Here is a 17450-nt window from a genome sequence, read left to right as displayed (position 1 = left end):
CTCTGGGAAATATAGTATGGGCATAAAGATAAACTACACACAAATATATTAAAAAGGGAAGGGTTTTCATGGTGTGAGAATACTGTGGGATTTGAAATACAATTTACTTCTGTTCTACCATTGTCTCTAAAATTTATCATAGTGTATATACAAGCAATTCCAATTCTGGTAATGTGCTTGACAGGTTTATATATGAACTTCAGCAGACCAGTAAATGTACATTCATAGTAGGACTGTTCCCTAAACCAAAAAACAAAACACAAAAACTGGAAAGACTAGAGTTCACTTTGTCAACACACATACAAATGCAGTGATGGTTAATGGTCCAAAAACAGAAGGTGAGCATGGGTGCAAGAGGTTAATACCCAGGCTGGGGTGAGGTGCAGAGTTTGAGGGTAACACAGGTAGAAAAGGCTTTTTCCTATCATTGATTTTTGAGGTATGGAAATTCACAGGTCACTACCTTCATTTCAAAATGAATGAATGCACTATTCAATTTTTTGAAACAGGCGAAGTAAACATGAGTGATAATAAATTTCAAACGGTCGCTAATCAAATAAGATACTAAGAAAAATTAAATAATATGATTTAAGAATGAAGTGGAGAGATTGTCCAAGATGGTAGCATTCAAAGACCCAGAGCTTGATGCCTCTCATGGGCACACCAAAGTCACAACTGTTTACAGAACAGCAATTGATGAAAAAGGCTGGGACCTACCATAAAAGATGTTTTAGAGCTAAAGATATAAGGAAGGCACCTCGGCAAGACAGGAAGGAGGGGCAAAATCTCAACAGAGTCAAGACCCATACCACCAGGTGGGTGGCCCACAAACGGGAGAATAATTACAATTTCTGAGGTGCACCCAGGTAGCAAGGGGTATGAACCCAACATCAGGCTCCCAAGCCCAGGGACCCTGTGCTGGAAAGAAGAGTTCCTAGAAAGTTGGGTTTTGAAGACCAGTAGTGCTTATTTTCCAGAGAGCCAGAGCGTTGTGGGAAATAGAGATTCCACCCTTAAAATATGCTCACAAAATCCCACATGATCCGAGTATCAGAACAGAAGCAGTCATTTGAACGGATCCTGGGTCACATCTACCTTCTGATCTTGGAGAGTGTCCCAGAGAGGCAAGAGGCAACTACAGCATAGCCTCAGGGACATAGACACTGGCAGCAGCCATTTGGGGGAGCTCCTTCTACTTCGTGGCCACTGGTACCAGCAAGCATAATTTCAGAATCCTCCCTCTATCTTTTTAGCCTCAGGATCTAGCCCTACCCATTTCCACCAGACTATAGACACAAGTACTAGGATGCTGCAGGCCAAGCAACTAACTGAGAAGGGGCATAGCCCCATCCACCAGCAAACAGGCTGCCTTCAGACCCTTTCAATGGACAGCTGTCCCTGGACATGGGCCCAGCCACCAAAAGCCCCAGGACCAGCCTCCACACCTCAGTGGACAGGCACCAGCTCCAGAGTCCCTGGACCCTCTGACAAGTGAGCCTGCTCTGGCCTTGGAATCAGTCTCACCAACGGCAGGTGATTACTGCACAGGGACTGGATGGAGCTTGGACCTACCCAAAAGCAAACCTGCTCTAGCAGTGGGATCAGCCTCATACACCAACAGGCACACATCAGCTCCAGGAATACCACAGCCCAGCAGCCTGTGTGACCAGAACACTCACTTGCAGGCCAGAAGCAGCCATGGACTCAGCTGGGTCCTGACCCTGCCCATCAGAATGCCAACACAAGATTAGGGATATGCCAGACCCTGCAGATAGCTGTGTCAGGAACAGTGATCCAACACCAACTCTGCGACTCCTGGGCCCTGCAGCCAGAACTCAGGACCTGTGTCTTCCTCCCAGTAGCCAGCATCGCCTCAGGACCAGTGTGACTGGGCACTAGCCCTGATATCACCTGGACTGCAATTATACCCATAAGTGAACCAGCACTAGATTTGGTGTCCCTCAGAGTTGTGCAGCCAGCTGCCTTATGATTTAGCCTCACCAAGCAGCACAGACAGCCTCCATACAAGGCAGAGTCTGGCAAACAAGCACTCTGGGGGCAGCCAAGCCTACCAGACAACCCACAGTAGTCAGCCCACCACAACAGAAGAGCCCAAGCAGCCCACATAGGGAGTACACCTAGAACATATAGTTCTAGTGACCAGGGGACAGTGGGCTGCTGGGACACATAGGACCTCTCCTACAAAAGGCCGCTTCTCCAAGGTCAGGAAATGTAACGAACCTACTACATACATAGCAATAAAAACAGCAAGTTAAGAAAAATGAGGTGACACAGAAACATGATCCAAATGAAGGAACAAGATAAGAACTCAGAAGAAGATCTAAGTGAAGTGGAGATAGCCAATCTCCTCAACAAAGAGATCAAGGTAATGACTGTAAAGATGATCAAAGAACTGAGAAGAATGGACAACCAGAGCAAGAAGTTAGAATTTTTTAAAAAAGAGTTAGACCATTAGAGAACAACAAAACAGAGATGAGGAATACAATAACTGAAATGAAAAATACACTAAAAGGAAACTACTTTAGACTAAATGATACAGAGGAATGAATCAGAAAACTGAAGGACGGAGTACTGACAATCACTGAAGATGAACGGTAAAACAACAGATTAAAATGAAATGAGGAAAGTTGAGCAGACTTGTGAAACAACATCAAGTGTATTAATATTTGCATTATACTGGTCCCAGAAGCAAAAAGGAAAGAGAAAGCAGTGTAGAACATACCTGAAGACATAAGAGCTGAAAACTTCCCTAACCTGGGAGAGAAAACAGACATCCAAGTCCAGTAAACACATTAAGGCCAAAACAGGTTCAACCCAAAGAGGATCACACCAAGACTCATTGTAATTAAAATGGCAAAAAATAAAGATAAAAAGACACTATTAAAAGGAGCAAAGGAAAAGCAACAAGTTACAAACATGGGAACTTGCATAAAGTTATCAGCTGACTTTTCAGGATAACCTCTGCATGCCAGAAGGGAGTGGCATGGTATATTTAAAGTCATGAAAGGGAAAAGCCTATAACCAAAAATACTCTACACAGCAAGGCTCTCCTTCAGATATGATGGTGAGATCTAAAGTTTTACAGAGAAGGAAAACTAAAAGATATCAGCATCGCCAAACCAGCTTTATGAGAAATCTTAAAGGGGCTTTTCTCAGTGAAAAAGAAAAGGCCACGACTGAAATATAAAAATTAGGAAAGGAAACTCACTAAAGGAAAAACCTCACTAGATAAGGCAAATATTCAACAAAGGCAGTAAATCAACCATGTACACAGCTAATAGGAAGGATGAAAGAAAACAGTAATAAAATCATCTATATTCACAATAAGAAGTTAAGGGACACACAAAACAAGTAGATGTAAAATATAAGGTCAAATTCAGTAACTGTGGGGGAGCAGAGTGACAATGCAGGGTTGTTAGTGTCCATGTGAAATTAAGAGCTCAGCAACTTAAATAATCACACACACACACACACACAAAACTGAAAGAAATCAAAACATAATATTAAAGATAGTCCTCACATCACAGATGAAGGGAATAAAAGGGGAAGAAAGGAACACTGAAGAAATTAAAGAGAGATTCTAAAAATACCCAAGACAAATGAAAATGAACACACAATGATCCAAAATCTATGGGACACAGCCAACGCAGTTCACAGGGGGAAGTTATAGTGATACAAGCTTATTTTTAGGAAACAAGAAAAATATCAAATAAAGAACCTAACATTACACCTGAAGGAATTAGAAAAAGAAGAAAAAAACAAAACTCAAAGCTGTCAGGAAGAAAAAAAATTAAGAAAACAATACCACATGCAATCACACCAAAAAGAATAAGATACCTTGGAACAAACACACCTAATCAGGTAAAAGACATGTACTCAGAAATCTATCAGCCATTGGTGAAAGAAGTTGAAGGCAACAGAAAAAGATGGGAAAATATAGCAGGTGCATGGACTGGAAGAATTAATACTGTTAAAATAACTATACTACCAAAGACAATCTACAGATTTAATGCAATCCCTATCAGAATACCAAAGCATTTTCAAAGAACTTGAAAAAGTAATTTTAAAATCTGTATAGAAACACAAAGACTCCAAATAGCCAAACAGTCTTGAGAAAGAACAGAGCTGGAGGCATCACGCACCTTGACTTCAGATTATACTGCAAAGCGACAGTAATCAAAGAGAATCGGACTGGAGCAAAAACAGACACAAAGATCACTGGAATAGAATAGAGATCCCAGAAATAAGCCCACACACTTATATTTAATTGATTTATGACAGACAAAGCAGGCAATATGGAGAAAAAACTGTCTCTTCAATAAGTGGTACTGGGAAACCTGGTCAGCTACATGGAAAAGAATAAAATTAGAGTATTTTAGCACACCATCGATAAAATAAACGCAAAACTGAATAAAGACCTAAATGTAGGACCATAAAACCCCAAGAGGAAAATACAGAACATTCTTCAACATAAATGATAGCAACAGTTTGGGGTTCAGTCTACTAAGGCAAATGTAACAAAAGCAAAAATAAACAAATGGGACTTCACTAAACTTAAAAGATTTTGCACAGCAAAGGAAACCAAAGACAAAATGAAAAGACAACCTGCTGAAGGAGAGACAATATTTGCACATGATAAGAGGTTAACACCAAAAAGTTGACCAAGCAAGGGTTCATATCTAAACTACAGAAACAGCACATACAACTCAATATCAGAACAACACCCAAAATATTTTTTTTAAATGAGAAGACCTAAATAGACATTTTTCCAAGGAAAAAATACAGATAGCCAGAACTCTCAAAGATGCTAAACATAGCTAATCGGCAATAAAATGCAAATCAAAACTATGAGATATATCACCTCAGTCTTATCAGAATGGCTGTCATCAAAAAGGTCACAAATAACAAAGGTTAGTGAGGATGTGGAGAAAGGGAAACTCTTGTACACTCTTGATGTGAATGTGAAGTAGTGCAGCTACTGTGGAAAGCAGAATGGAGGTTCCACAAAAACCTAAAAACAGAACTGCCATAATATCCAGCAATTTCCCTCTTGGGTATATCAGAAGAAAACAAAAACACTATTTCAAAAAAAAATAACTGCACACCAATGTTCATAACAGTGTTATTTGCTATAGCCAAGATATAGAGTCAAACTAAGTGTTCATCAATAGGTTAGGGCATAAAAAAGATTTTTTATGATGACTTCAGCAAAAAATGAAATTTTGCCATTTGCAAGAACATGGATGGACTTGGAGGGTATTATGCTTAGTAAAATAAGCTGCAGAGAAAACAAGCCTGGTAGGTTATCACTTACACATGGCATCTAAAAAATTGAATACAACAACAACAACAATGAAACAGACTCACAGACTAAAGAACAGACTAGTGGTTACCAGCAGGGAGAGACAGGGTGGAGGAGCAAAATAGTGGTATGAGATTCTGAGGAATAATCCACTACGTATAAAATCAATAATCTACAGTGACATACTGTATAGCATGGGGAATAGAGCCACTCTTTTATAATAAGTATAAATGGAGAAGAACCTAAACATTTATGAATCACTGTGTTGTACCTCTGAAACTAATATAATAGTGTAAATTAACTATAGATCAATAAAATATAAAGTAAGAAACAATAAAGGGGAGACACAGATTATTAGATAGAAATCAAATAAATAAACACAAGTTTTGGAAATCAAGGAGTTAAAAAACAACATGTAAGACACCACATTGGCATTTAAAGTGTACGATCTATTCATTTAAAAGAAATCATTTAAGTGGTGAAAAATGGTACCCATTCTCACAATTTTGTATATCTAGGATAAATTATTATCTACAAAAATGTTACAAATATTCACTCAAAAAGAAAGAAAATTTGGATTAACCCATTTTAGTATACAAATTTAATATCAAAGTCTCTATGTAACATTGATTTAATAAGTTCTGTTAGCCAATTCTAGTTTCTTTGTGATATAAAATCTTTTAATGCATTAAAATCAGCCTTTCTACATTATTCCATAGACATACATAGAAGTTAAAAGAAATGAGAAGACAGAACAATCAACCAGGAAGGTGAATTTACTGAGAAACAGTATTCGTTCTCCCTCCTCCTTTTCTTTTCCTCCTTTTCTAGGTCTCTTTCGGTTCCAATCAAGAGAAGTCTTGAGAATTCTGAGAATATTTATTTGAGGGCTTCAAATCACCATACCTACATCCTCTGCCACAACTACACACACGGGAACAAAAATAAACCTCTGCTATCTACTCATGTAGGAGAGATTCATGCAAAATAAACTCCTACATGGAGACCAACAGGTGAGTTTTCTACCTGTTCTTTATAATGTCCTTCCATTATAGTAAATCCCACACATTATGAGGCAGAAGGGGTTATGTGAGCTCTTCCTTGAAGTCAAAAAACTTGCATTCATTTCAAGTACCTGGTGATCATAGTGTACAGAGAGAGAAGGTGCCATCCCCCTTGAGGGGGGGTGGTGAATGGGCTCCCGCAACCATGCACCTCCTGATGTACAGATTCTGGAGAAACAAAGGGCAGTCACACCACAGTCAGCCTGTCAGGCTGTCGGGCCACTGGTCAACCCCACCAGCCTAGAAGTGCCCCCATCAGATGCTGAAAGCAAAACTCTGTCCCCCCTGTGAAGCCAGGCAATTTGGGCCAGAGAGTCAGAGGAGACTGGTAATCAACTCCTCCTCTCTGCTCACCTCCTTGGGGTTACAGCAACCCCATCTCCAAACCCAACTCTGATCCTGGAGTGCCAAAGTGGGAATGCAGGTGGGCTCTGCTGGTGCTTCAGAGCCCTCTGAGAAGCCCCCTTGTTTGAATATGATTTGAGATTGATCCTGTGAAACCATCAGAACTTCCCAGCAGAGATAAATGAGGAGATTCTGGCCTTTATTAGTATGCAGGGTGAACACGGTTGTCCTGACTGTACTTGCCAACCCTCCTATTTTACCCACCTATTTTTATTCACCTTCCTCCCTGTGAGTACCTTTGACCAACGCTGAGCTCAGACTCCTGACCTATTACAGTGACTTTGTCAGTCCTTCTTTAAAAATGGACAGGTAGGGCTTCCCTGGTGGTGCAGTGGTTGAGAGTCCACCTGCAATGCGGGGGAAACGGGTTCGTGCCCCGGTCCGGAAGGATCCCACATGCCATGGAGCGGCTAGGCCCGTGAGCCATGGCCGCTGAGCCTGCACGTCCGGAGCCTGTGCTCCGCAATGGGAGAGACCACAACAGTGAGAGGCCCGCGTACCGCAAAAAAAAAAAAAAAAAAAAAGGACAGGTAATAAAATGAATTTAACCTAGAAGCAGCAGCTCAGTAAGGGAAATAAAATCATCAGAAGTTATCTAATCACAGCCACAGCCATCCAGGGCTCTGTCTTATCTGCTGGGGCATAAGAATGGAACCTTCCTAAACTTGAAGGGCATCTAATCAAATAAGTAAAGGTGTCACTCACCTCTGGCTCTTGGAGGGATTGCTAGGCAGTCTACACAGTGTATACTAACTGCAAAACACGGTCATGGTTTTGAAACACCTATGTTCCAGGAAAGATTTTTGGGGTGCATGGGGAAGGTTTCTTTTTGACATCAGCAAAAAATAAATCACCAAGCTGTTTGAGCATAGGGCTTCTTAAGAGGGCAGTAGAAGGAAGGAATGGGCAGAAAAGACGATCTCCTCTGAAGTGAAGGTCGTTTTTCCAAAAGAGTAGGATTTAGTCTCAGTTTAAGGAGAACACTTTTAAATAGCTGGGACAGCTCCAAACTGCAGTTTAGGGAACGAGTGCTTCAAAAGAACAGTGCTTTAAAAGTCCTGGCAAGGCAGCAAGAGGATGAAGAGTTGGTTTTGCATAGTTTTGAACACAGGAGTAAAGAAGCAGAGGCATCTCTGACTAAAAGGCCCTGAGATCCTAGGGCATCAATGGGTCAGTTGCAGGGGCAGGGGATGTGGGGGGTGATATTTCTCTCTCAACGTCTCCCAGGGCAGCTACCCCTCCCTACCCCACCCCCCTACTCCCTTCACCCTTCCTCCATCCACTTTTGGGTCCCCAGGGACAGCACTTCTTAAGCTGGAGCGCTCAGGCACCATCTCTGCAGTCTGGATTCTTCCTCAAGCCTGGCAAATTCTGGGACAGGAAGCCAGGTCTGCAAGGCCGCTGGGGTGCAGTTGGACCTGAAGGCCTGGAAGGGAACTGGAGTCCTGAAGTCCACCCACGTCCTTGAAGCTGAGGGAGGAACACATCCTCCTAACAGTACTTCTCAGGGGTCAGCGTGCTCCCCACCCGACGGTGATCCATACTCACTTGAGGCAGCAAGGACTGCCTCTAACTGGCCCCCTCGATTCCACCTTCAGGGTCCTCGCACATATGTGAGAGCGCAGGCCCCGTATCTCTTTAGTCAGCTGAGGCCAGTGCTTCCGGGGTCCCTCCAGTCCCATCCCCCAGCCCCTCCCTCTGGGACCGTATCTAATAGAAGAAAGAGAACAGAGGAATTGGCTGAATCAAGGGACCTGGGAGCCTGGGTATGAGTTTGAAGACCGAGAGCCTAAGGCACAATTACATATTATTGGAAACTCCTGTGGGATGTGTGGGGGAGGTTAGGAGCCTGAGAGGCTGAGTCGACCTGGTGAGTCCAGCCCCAGGACACCACACAGCCCCGCCCCCCCTTCCCTGCCATCAGACAAGGGGTGCCGCAACTCCAGCCGGGACTCTGCACTTCCCCCTCCCTGATTCTCCTTCAGAAGAGCAGGTGGCCCCCCTCTGAGGGCAGCGGCAAAACAACGGACCAAGTCCCCCTGCACTAAGGCACTACTGGAAGCTCTTCCTGAACAGCTGTGCTGGCTTGGAGCAAACCCGTGCTCCGCCAAAGTTGGTCTCATCCTGCAGCTGAGGGACGCAAGGTTTAAGTCAGCTGCCCGGCTTTTAATCAACCAGCCCCCCCTTTAAGTCAGGTGACCCGACTTTAAATCACTGTGTGCCCCTCAAGCCTGCAACTTCAAAAGTTGGGAACTTCACTTTGATCCCGGCACCTCACATAGCTGAATGCACACTGTAGTCACCCCCAAGCCTGGCTTAGAGGCAGGATATAAGGTAAGGGGATGGGCATGCACTCATGGTGATGAGAGTGTACTTAATGTACCAGAAGAGTCTAGGCACTCTGGGGTACAGCAAGCAGTGCACGATACAGCAGCTCCCTGGCAAAGCTGGTGATGCACAGGGAGAGCAGGCACACCCAGGCATGCAGAGGTTCCAGCGAGGGAGCTGGGGCACAGCCAGCCGGGAGGGTGTGAAAGCGGAGGATCTGGGCCTTCTTAAGAAAGGCAGACACAGAGGATGGATGAGAAACAAAGACCAGATGAAATATGGATTTGAAAAACACACACTGCTCTTGAAATTGGGGTGGGGGGGCACCCCAGATTTGAGTCTTCTTACTCCCCAGTACCTAGTGTTTTGGCATTTGCCCAATTACATATAAAGTTTACTGATAATATCTAACGCATAGAATACTGCATTTGTAGTGGTATTGCGTGTTAATGTTTCTATAGTGGAATAATCTTTTCTACAAGAAAAATGTACACTATCTGAAATAAATTAAAACCCCTCTTTATAAAGTACTATATCGGACTTCCCTGGTGGCGCAGTGGTTAATATGCCTGCCAATGCAGGGGACATGGGTTCGAGCCCTGGTCAGGGAATATCCCACATGCCGCGGAGCAGCTATGCCCATGCGCTACAACTACTGAGCCTGCAGGCCACAACTACTGAAGCCCGCGCGCCTAGAGCCGGTGCTCCACAACAAGTGCAGCAAGAGAAGCCACCGCAATGAGAAGCCCGCGCACCGCAACAAAGAGTAGCCCCTGCTTACTGCAACTAGAGAAAGCCCACACATAGCAACGAAGACCCAACGCAGCCAAAAATTAATTAATTAATTAATTAATTTTAAAAAAATAGTACTGTATACTTCTGTACAACTTCTCTGGGAAGAACAGAGAGATGGCGTGGGAGAGTGAGAAAGACCAGTATTTAGTGCACATCTCTCATGCAGGTGCTCTGCTGGCTCAGATACATTTATCCCCACTTTACAAGGGAGGAAATAAGCTCAGAGAGGTTTAGTAATTTTCCCAAAGCCAAACAGTGGCAGAACCAAGATCTGAACCAAGTCTGTTACCTTCAAAGCCTAAGTCCTCATCACAACAAAACTCAATTAATATTTACATTTATCGAATTACATTGCAACCTGGGGAATTCTTGGCACAATCCTGAATAAGAATGAGAAAGAAAGAAATAGCATTGTTCCTACAGTCAACCAAAATTTTTGGAGCAGCTGCTAGATGCCTGGCCCTTTTTGGGGTTCAGCAGTGATCACGACAGGAAGATTCCTGCTTTCATGAACCATGCAGTGGGGAGGAGAGATGGGTGCAACTTGGGTGAGGGATTTCACCTTGCTGGGCCTCTGTTTTCTCATCTGGAAAATGGAATGAGTGTTCCTCATTTTCTGGGATTGTCCAGCCCTCACATTCTCTGATTCCATAAGAAGCATTTGTTTTCCTGTTTCTTTCAAATTCATTCAGGCCGTGAGCCGTGATGAATGCTGTTAGCTGCTCCCCAAATCACTCTATTCCCACCCTTTTCCTGTGATCAGGTCTTTCCCGAAACATGATTCACAATCAGTCAAGTCACAGAACCTAAGGGGCATCCAGCAGAAAAATTCCAACCCTTGCTTCTCAGGAGCTCTGCGGTCTACCTGCCAAGTAAACTTAACTCACCTGGCACAAGGTGGCCATCCCTGGTTTCACATCAACATGATCTCAGGCACAAACCTCCTTGTTTTTCCATTTTGTCTTTAAGTTACTTGTTGAAACAACTGTACAAATATGACAAAGATATAAAATCAGGCATCTTCTGCCCCCAGTGCCTACTAATAAATGATTTTCTGCCGCTTTAATGATAAAGATAGAACATTTCAACATTCTGCTGCCCTTGTTGTCATTTTGTTGATATTTCTATTGAATACATCTTTCAATATTTTAACAATGGAACATTTATTTAGGTTGTTCCAGACCCAGCCTTCAGTGGTAAAGGTTTTGTTGTTATATTTCTATTATGTTTCCTTTAAAAATCATTATCCTATTTAAATGGATTAAGTCAATTCTATAGGCATTTATCTTATGATATTGATGAAATTAATACATAGAGGGCAGTAGTACAAGTTGATTGGACTTGAGAACCTCTATTAGCACAGTTAAGTATAAATATTATCTATATGTAAACCAAAGTATATGCTGAGTGAGATTCTCCGACTCTTTTTCACTGTCTGCCCCTCAAGCCTGTGAGAAATGGAATATTTCTTGCCATCTCAGTAAACAAAGGATGTCACAGTCATCAGCACTTGCAGCCCTCCAGTGTGAGGCGCGGGCCCTGAGGAACTCAGGATATGCAAATACAGAATGCAGGGCCCAGGGCGCTGAGGTGCATATCAAAGGCAGGAATTCAGTGAGCCCAGACTCTGGCATCTTCGCATACAAAGAAAAGCGCTACATTCCTCACGTTGGGAGAGCTGGTTTTCCTTAGTTAACAATCACCTGCTGATGGTCCCCATTACCTGTGCGGGTCCCCTGCCCTGTCCCCTCCCCCCGGTACTTTAGCTCAGGGAGGAAGGAGCGCAGAGGGACTCGGCTGAATAAGGGGCCTGCGAGCCTCGGGAGGAGTTTTCAGCCGCTTTCCCCGCAGTCAGGAGGAGGGGCGCTGACGCTGCAGCCGGACCCTGTGCCTCCCTTGCCCCGTTTCCCCTCAGGACGCTCAGGCAGACCCCCTCCCCACGCCCCCCAGGCCGCGCGAGCCAGGCCAAGGGCAGGGACGAGAGGAGGGACCGAAGTTCCCCGGGACCAGACGCTGGGGGCCGCTCTTTCTACACAGCAGTGGCGGGTGGCAGCGAACCCCTGCCCCTCAAAAGCTGGTCTTGCGCTGCCGCCCGGGCACCAGACCAGGCGGAGGGTCGGCGCCCACTTACCCTGCCCGCCGTCCCCATGACTGTCGCGGCTTTGGCCGCCGTGTCCCCTCCAGAACCGACAGCCTCAGTGAGGCCGCCCTCCCCTCGGGCTCCGGGGCAGTTCCGTGACGGCGGAGAGAAGAGACCCCGAGCCGAGAGTTCCAGCTCTGCGGAAACGCGGGCTCCGTTCTGGGTGCAGGGGATGGGACCGCTCTGCCCCGAGGCCTTCCGGGAGGGAGCGGGGCGCCGGGGGAGGGAGCCGCCAGGAGCGCAGGGCCCCGTCGGGGGTCCTGGAGGGGCGGCCCGGCCTGGGGGCCCCGCCCACTCTGACCGCAGCACAGGCCTTTTTCCTGGAATCCTACACAAAAAAGAAAGATACACGGTCTATAGTAAATATTCACAAATGATTGTTGCTGCTGTGCTTACTATCCTATTAAAGGTATAAAATCCATAAAACACTTTAAGTTCAAAATTAAATATGAATTTTTACCTTTCTAATTATGTCTCTGCTATTCACAGTTGTCGTTAATGAATTAGAGACTGTGGCATCACTAGTTAATAATGAGTTTGTTAAAAAAATAGAACTCAGGCCCACCAGACCTACTGAATCACCATCTGAACTTTTACAATCTCCCCAGTGTACTTGTGTACCCATGAATAGTTGAAAGGTACATTCCTACCTCGACGTGTCTTTTCTGTCTGAGAAATACACACATTTTATCCAATTTGATATAAATAAAACACTCAAAAATGCATATGCCTGTGTTGAAACCATCATTTTATCATTTCTTTTCCAGATAAGTATAGTCTCTATACTGGTTTTGTGGATCACATGCCACACTCCTTTCTTGTAGTTAGAAGTAAGGTAGAGAAAGTTACTTTGTTAAAAAAAATTATATATATACATATATATATATATATATATATATATATATATATATATATATATATATATAATTGGCTGTTGTAAACAGAGCTGCTATGAACATTGGGGAGCATGTATATCTTTGAATTAGAGTTTCTTTTCTGGATATATGCCCAGGAGTGGGATTGCTGGATCATATGGTAGCTCTATTTTTAGTTTTTAAAGGAACCTCCATACGGTTTTCCATAGTAGCTGTGTGAATTAACATTCCCACCAACACTGGGCTACTCCCTTTTCTTCACATCCTGGCCAGTATTTGTTATTTGTAGATTTTTTTGATGAGAGCCATTCTGAGAGGTGGGAGAAAATCTCTCATTGTGGTTTTGATTTGCATTTCTCTGATGATTAGTGATGTTGAGCATCTTTTCATGTTCCTTTTGGCCATCTGTATATCTTCTTTGAAAAAATATCTATTTAGGTCTTCTGTGCATTTTTTTTTACTCTAGAATATGGAACACTTCATGAATTTGCACGTCACCCTTGCGCAGGGGCCATGATAATCTTCTCTGTATTGTTACAGCTTTAGTATATGTGCTGCCAAAGTGAGCAGTCTTCTGCCCATTCTTTAATGAGGTTGTTTGCTTTTTGGATATTGAGTTGTATAAGCTGTTAATATATTTTAGATGTTAACCCCTTATCAGTCATATCATTTGCAAATATTTTCTCCCTTCAGTAGGTTGTGTTTTCATTTTGTTGATGGTTTCCTTTGCTGTGCAAAAACTTCTAAGTTTAATTAGGTCCCATTGGGTTTTTTTTTTTTTTTTGGCCATGCCATGCAGTGCGCCTAGTTCCCTGACCAGGGATCGAACCTGCAGCCTCTGCAGTGGAAGTGCGGAGTCTTAACCACTGGACCACCAGGGAAGTCCCCCATTGGTTTATTTTTTATTTTGTTTCTTTTGCTTAGCAGACAGAGCCAAAAAAATATTGCTACGATTTATGTCAAAGAGTGTTTTGCCTGTGTTTTATCCTAGGAGGTTTATGGTTTCAGGACTTACATTTAGGGCTTTAATCCATTTTGAGTTTACATTTGTATATGGTGTGAGAAAATGTTCTAATTTCATTCTTTTACATGTAGCTATCCAGTTTTCCCAGCACCAGTTATTAAAGAAACTGTCTTTTCTCCATTGTATATCCTTGCCTCCTTGGTCATAGATTAATTGAACATAGGTGCATGGTTTTATATTTGGGCTCTCTGTTCTGTTCCACTGATCTATATGTCTGTTTTGTGCCAGTATCATGTTGTTTTGATTACTGCAGCTTTGTAGTGTAGTCTGAGGTCAGGGAGCATGATGCCTCTATCTTCATTCTTTCTTCTCAAGACAGCTTTGGCATTTGGGGATATTTTGTGGTTCCGTATAAATTTTAGAATTGTTTGCTCTAGTTCTGAGAACTGTCATGGCAATTTTGATACAGCTTGCACTAAATCTGTAGATTGCTTTGGGTAGGTATGGACTTTTTAACAGTATAATTTTTCCAATCCGCAAACATGGGATATCATTCCATTTTTTAAAATCATCTTCAATTTCCTTCATCAATGTTTTATAGTTTCAGAGTATAGATCTTTCACCTCCTTGGTTAAGTTTATTCCTAGGTATTTTATTCTCTTTTTTGCAATTGTAAATGGGATTGTTTTCTTGAATTCTCCTTCTGATAGCTCTTTATTAGTATATAGAAAAGCAACAGATTTCTGTATATTAATCTTGTATCCTGCAAATTTACTGAATTCATTTAATAGCTCTAATAATCTTTTGGTGTAGAGTTCATGGTTTTCTATATATCAAATTTTGTCATCTGCAAATAGTGACAGTTTTACATCTTCCCTTCCAATCTGGATGCCTTTTATTGATTTTCCTTGTCTGGTGGCTGTGGCTAGGACTTCCAATACTATGTTAATTAGCGGTGGTAACAGTGGACATCCTTGTCTTTTTCCTGATTTTAGAGGAAAGGTTTTCAGCTTTTCACCAGTGAGTACAATGTTAGCTGTGGATTTGTCATAAATGGCATTTATTATGTTGAGATGTGTCCCCTTTAAACCCACCTGATGAGAGTTTTTATCATGAATGTAAAGCTGGTTTAGTGGTGCTGAACTCTTTTAACTTTTGCTTGTCTATGAAACCCTATCTCTCCTTTAAATCTGAATTATAGCCTTGCTGGATACAGTATTCTTGGTTGCAGGGTTTTTTCCTTTCATCGTTTAAAATATATCATGCCACTCCCTTCTGGCTAGCAAAGTTTCTGCTGAAAAGTTAGCTAATAGCCATATGGGAGTTCTCTTGTATGTAACTTGTTGCTATTCTCTTTCTGCTTTTAAGAGTCTCTCTTTATCTTTAATTTTTGCCATTTTAATTACCATGTGTCTTGCTGTAGATATCTTTGGGATCATCTTGTTTCTGACTCTCTTTGCTTCCTGGACTTGAATGTCTATTTCCTCTCCCAGGTTAGAGAAGTTTTCAGCTATTGTTTCTTCAAATAAGTTCTCTGACCTTTTCTCTCTCTCTTCTCCTCCTTCTGGGACCCCTATAATGCAAATGTTAATATGGTTGATGTTGTTCCAAAGGCCTCTTAAACTGTCCTCCTTTAAAAAATTCTTTTTTCTTTTTATGTTCAGCTTTGGTGATTTCCACTACTCTCTCTTCCAGTTTGCTGATCTGTTCCTCTGTATCATCTAATCTACTGTTGATTCCTTCTAGTGTATTTTTTTCATTTCAGTTATTGTATTCTTCAGCTCTGTTTGGTTCTTTTGTATATTTTCTAAATCTTTGTTAAAATTCTCATTGTGTTACTCCATTCTTCTCCCGATTTCTTTGAACATCTTTATGATCATTACTTAGAACTCTTTATTGGGTAGGTTGCTTATCTCCATTTCATTTTGTTCTTCTTTTTTATCTTTGTTTCCTCATTTGGAACATATTTCTTTGTTGTCTTATCTTGACTAATTTGCTTTTTTTTTTTTTTTGCCCCCAGTACGCGGGCCTCTCACTGTTGTGGCCTCTGCCATTGCGGAGCGTAGGCTCCGGACGCGCAGGCTCAGCAGCCATGGCTCACGGGCCCAGCCGCTCCACGGAATGTGGGATCTTCCAGGACCGGGGCACGAACTCGTGTCCCCTGCATCGGCAGGCAGACTCTCAACCGCTGTGCCACCAGGGGAGCCCAACTAATTTGTTTTATTATTTCTATATATTTGGTAGAAATATATGGTTACATCTCCCAATCTTGGAGAAGTGGCCTTTTGTAGGAGACGTCCTACGTGTCCCAGCAGTGCCCTCCCCTCTGATCACCAGAGCTATATGCTATAGGGATGCCTCCTATACTGGCTGTGTGGGCCCTTCTGTTGTAGTGGGATGACTACTGTGGGTGGTCTTATAGGCATGGCTGGCCCCCAGTCTGGTTGGTTGCCAGGTCCTGCCTTTTGTAGAGGTTGCCAGCCACTTATGGTTGGGACTGGGTTATGAGGTGGCTAGCTGTGGAGCCCCAGGGGTTCTGGGGCTAGTCCTGGCCCACTGGTGGGTGGAGCTGGGCCCTGGGGTGGCTGTTTGCAAGGCCAGGGATCTCAGACCTACTCTTGCCTGCTTGCCTGCTGGTGGGTGGTGCTGTCTCCTGACATGGCTGGCGGTGGGGCCTAGGGTGTCCCAACTCTGGTGTTGGCCCACTGGTGAGCGGGGCTGGATCCTGAGGCAGATCTAGAGATGCCCAAGTTTCTCAGAACTGCTGTTGGCTTGCTGGTGGGCGGGGTTGGGGCTCAGGGGTGTCCTAGGGCTAGTGCTGGCCTGATGGCTGCAGAGTCCTACAGGTCCCACAGTTGTTGACCTGCTGGTGAGTGAGGCTGTGTCCTGGGGTCTCTGGTTGTATGGTCCTGGGGATCCTGGAGCTGGTTTTTGCCCACTGGTGGGCAGGGTGGGGGCCTAGTGATTCCTGGAGTTGGTATCAACCCGCTGGTGGGCAGGGCTGGGTCCTGGGCCCTCTGGTGGACAGGGCTGAGTCCCCTAGCACCTGGGGGCTCAGGGGGTCCTTAGGCAGCAGCCTGCTGATGTATGGGGCTGTGCCCCCTTCCACTACCTGCTTGGCCTGAGGTATCCTAGGACTGGTGCTGACTGGCTGGTGGGCGGGGCCAGGTCCCAGCACTAGCACACTAGAGGGAGGACTCCAAAATGTGCTTGTCAGCACCAGTGTCCTCTTGGTAGAACAGACCCCCCAAATGGCTGCCCCAGCACCTATGTCCCCCAGTGAGCTCCAGTTGCCTCCTTCCTCTCCAGGAGGCTCTCCAAGGTCAGCAGGTGGGTCTGATCCAGACTCCTTTCAAATTAGTGTTTCTGCCCTGGGTCTCTAAATGTGTGAGATTTTGGGTACATCCTTTAAGAGTGAAGTCTACGTTTCCCACAGCCCTTTAGCTCTCCTGAAAGTAAGCCCAGCTGACCTTCAAAGCCAAACGTTCTGGAAGTTTGTCTTCCCAGTGCAGGACTCCCAGGCTAGGGGGCTTGATGTGGGGCTGAGACTCCTTGT

This window comes from Mesoplodon bidens, assembly GCF_964165515.1.
Source record: "Mesoplodon bidens genome assembly, chromosome: 2".
Classification (NCBI taxonomy): domain Eukaryota; kingdom Metazoa; phylum Chordata; class Mammalia; order Artiodactyla; family Ziphiidae; genus Mesoplodon; species Mesoplodon bidens.
Note: the sequence above shows the minus strand (reverse complement) of the source record.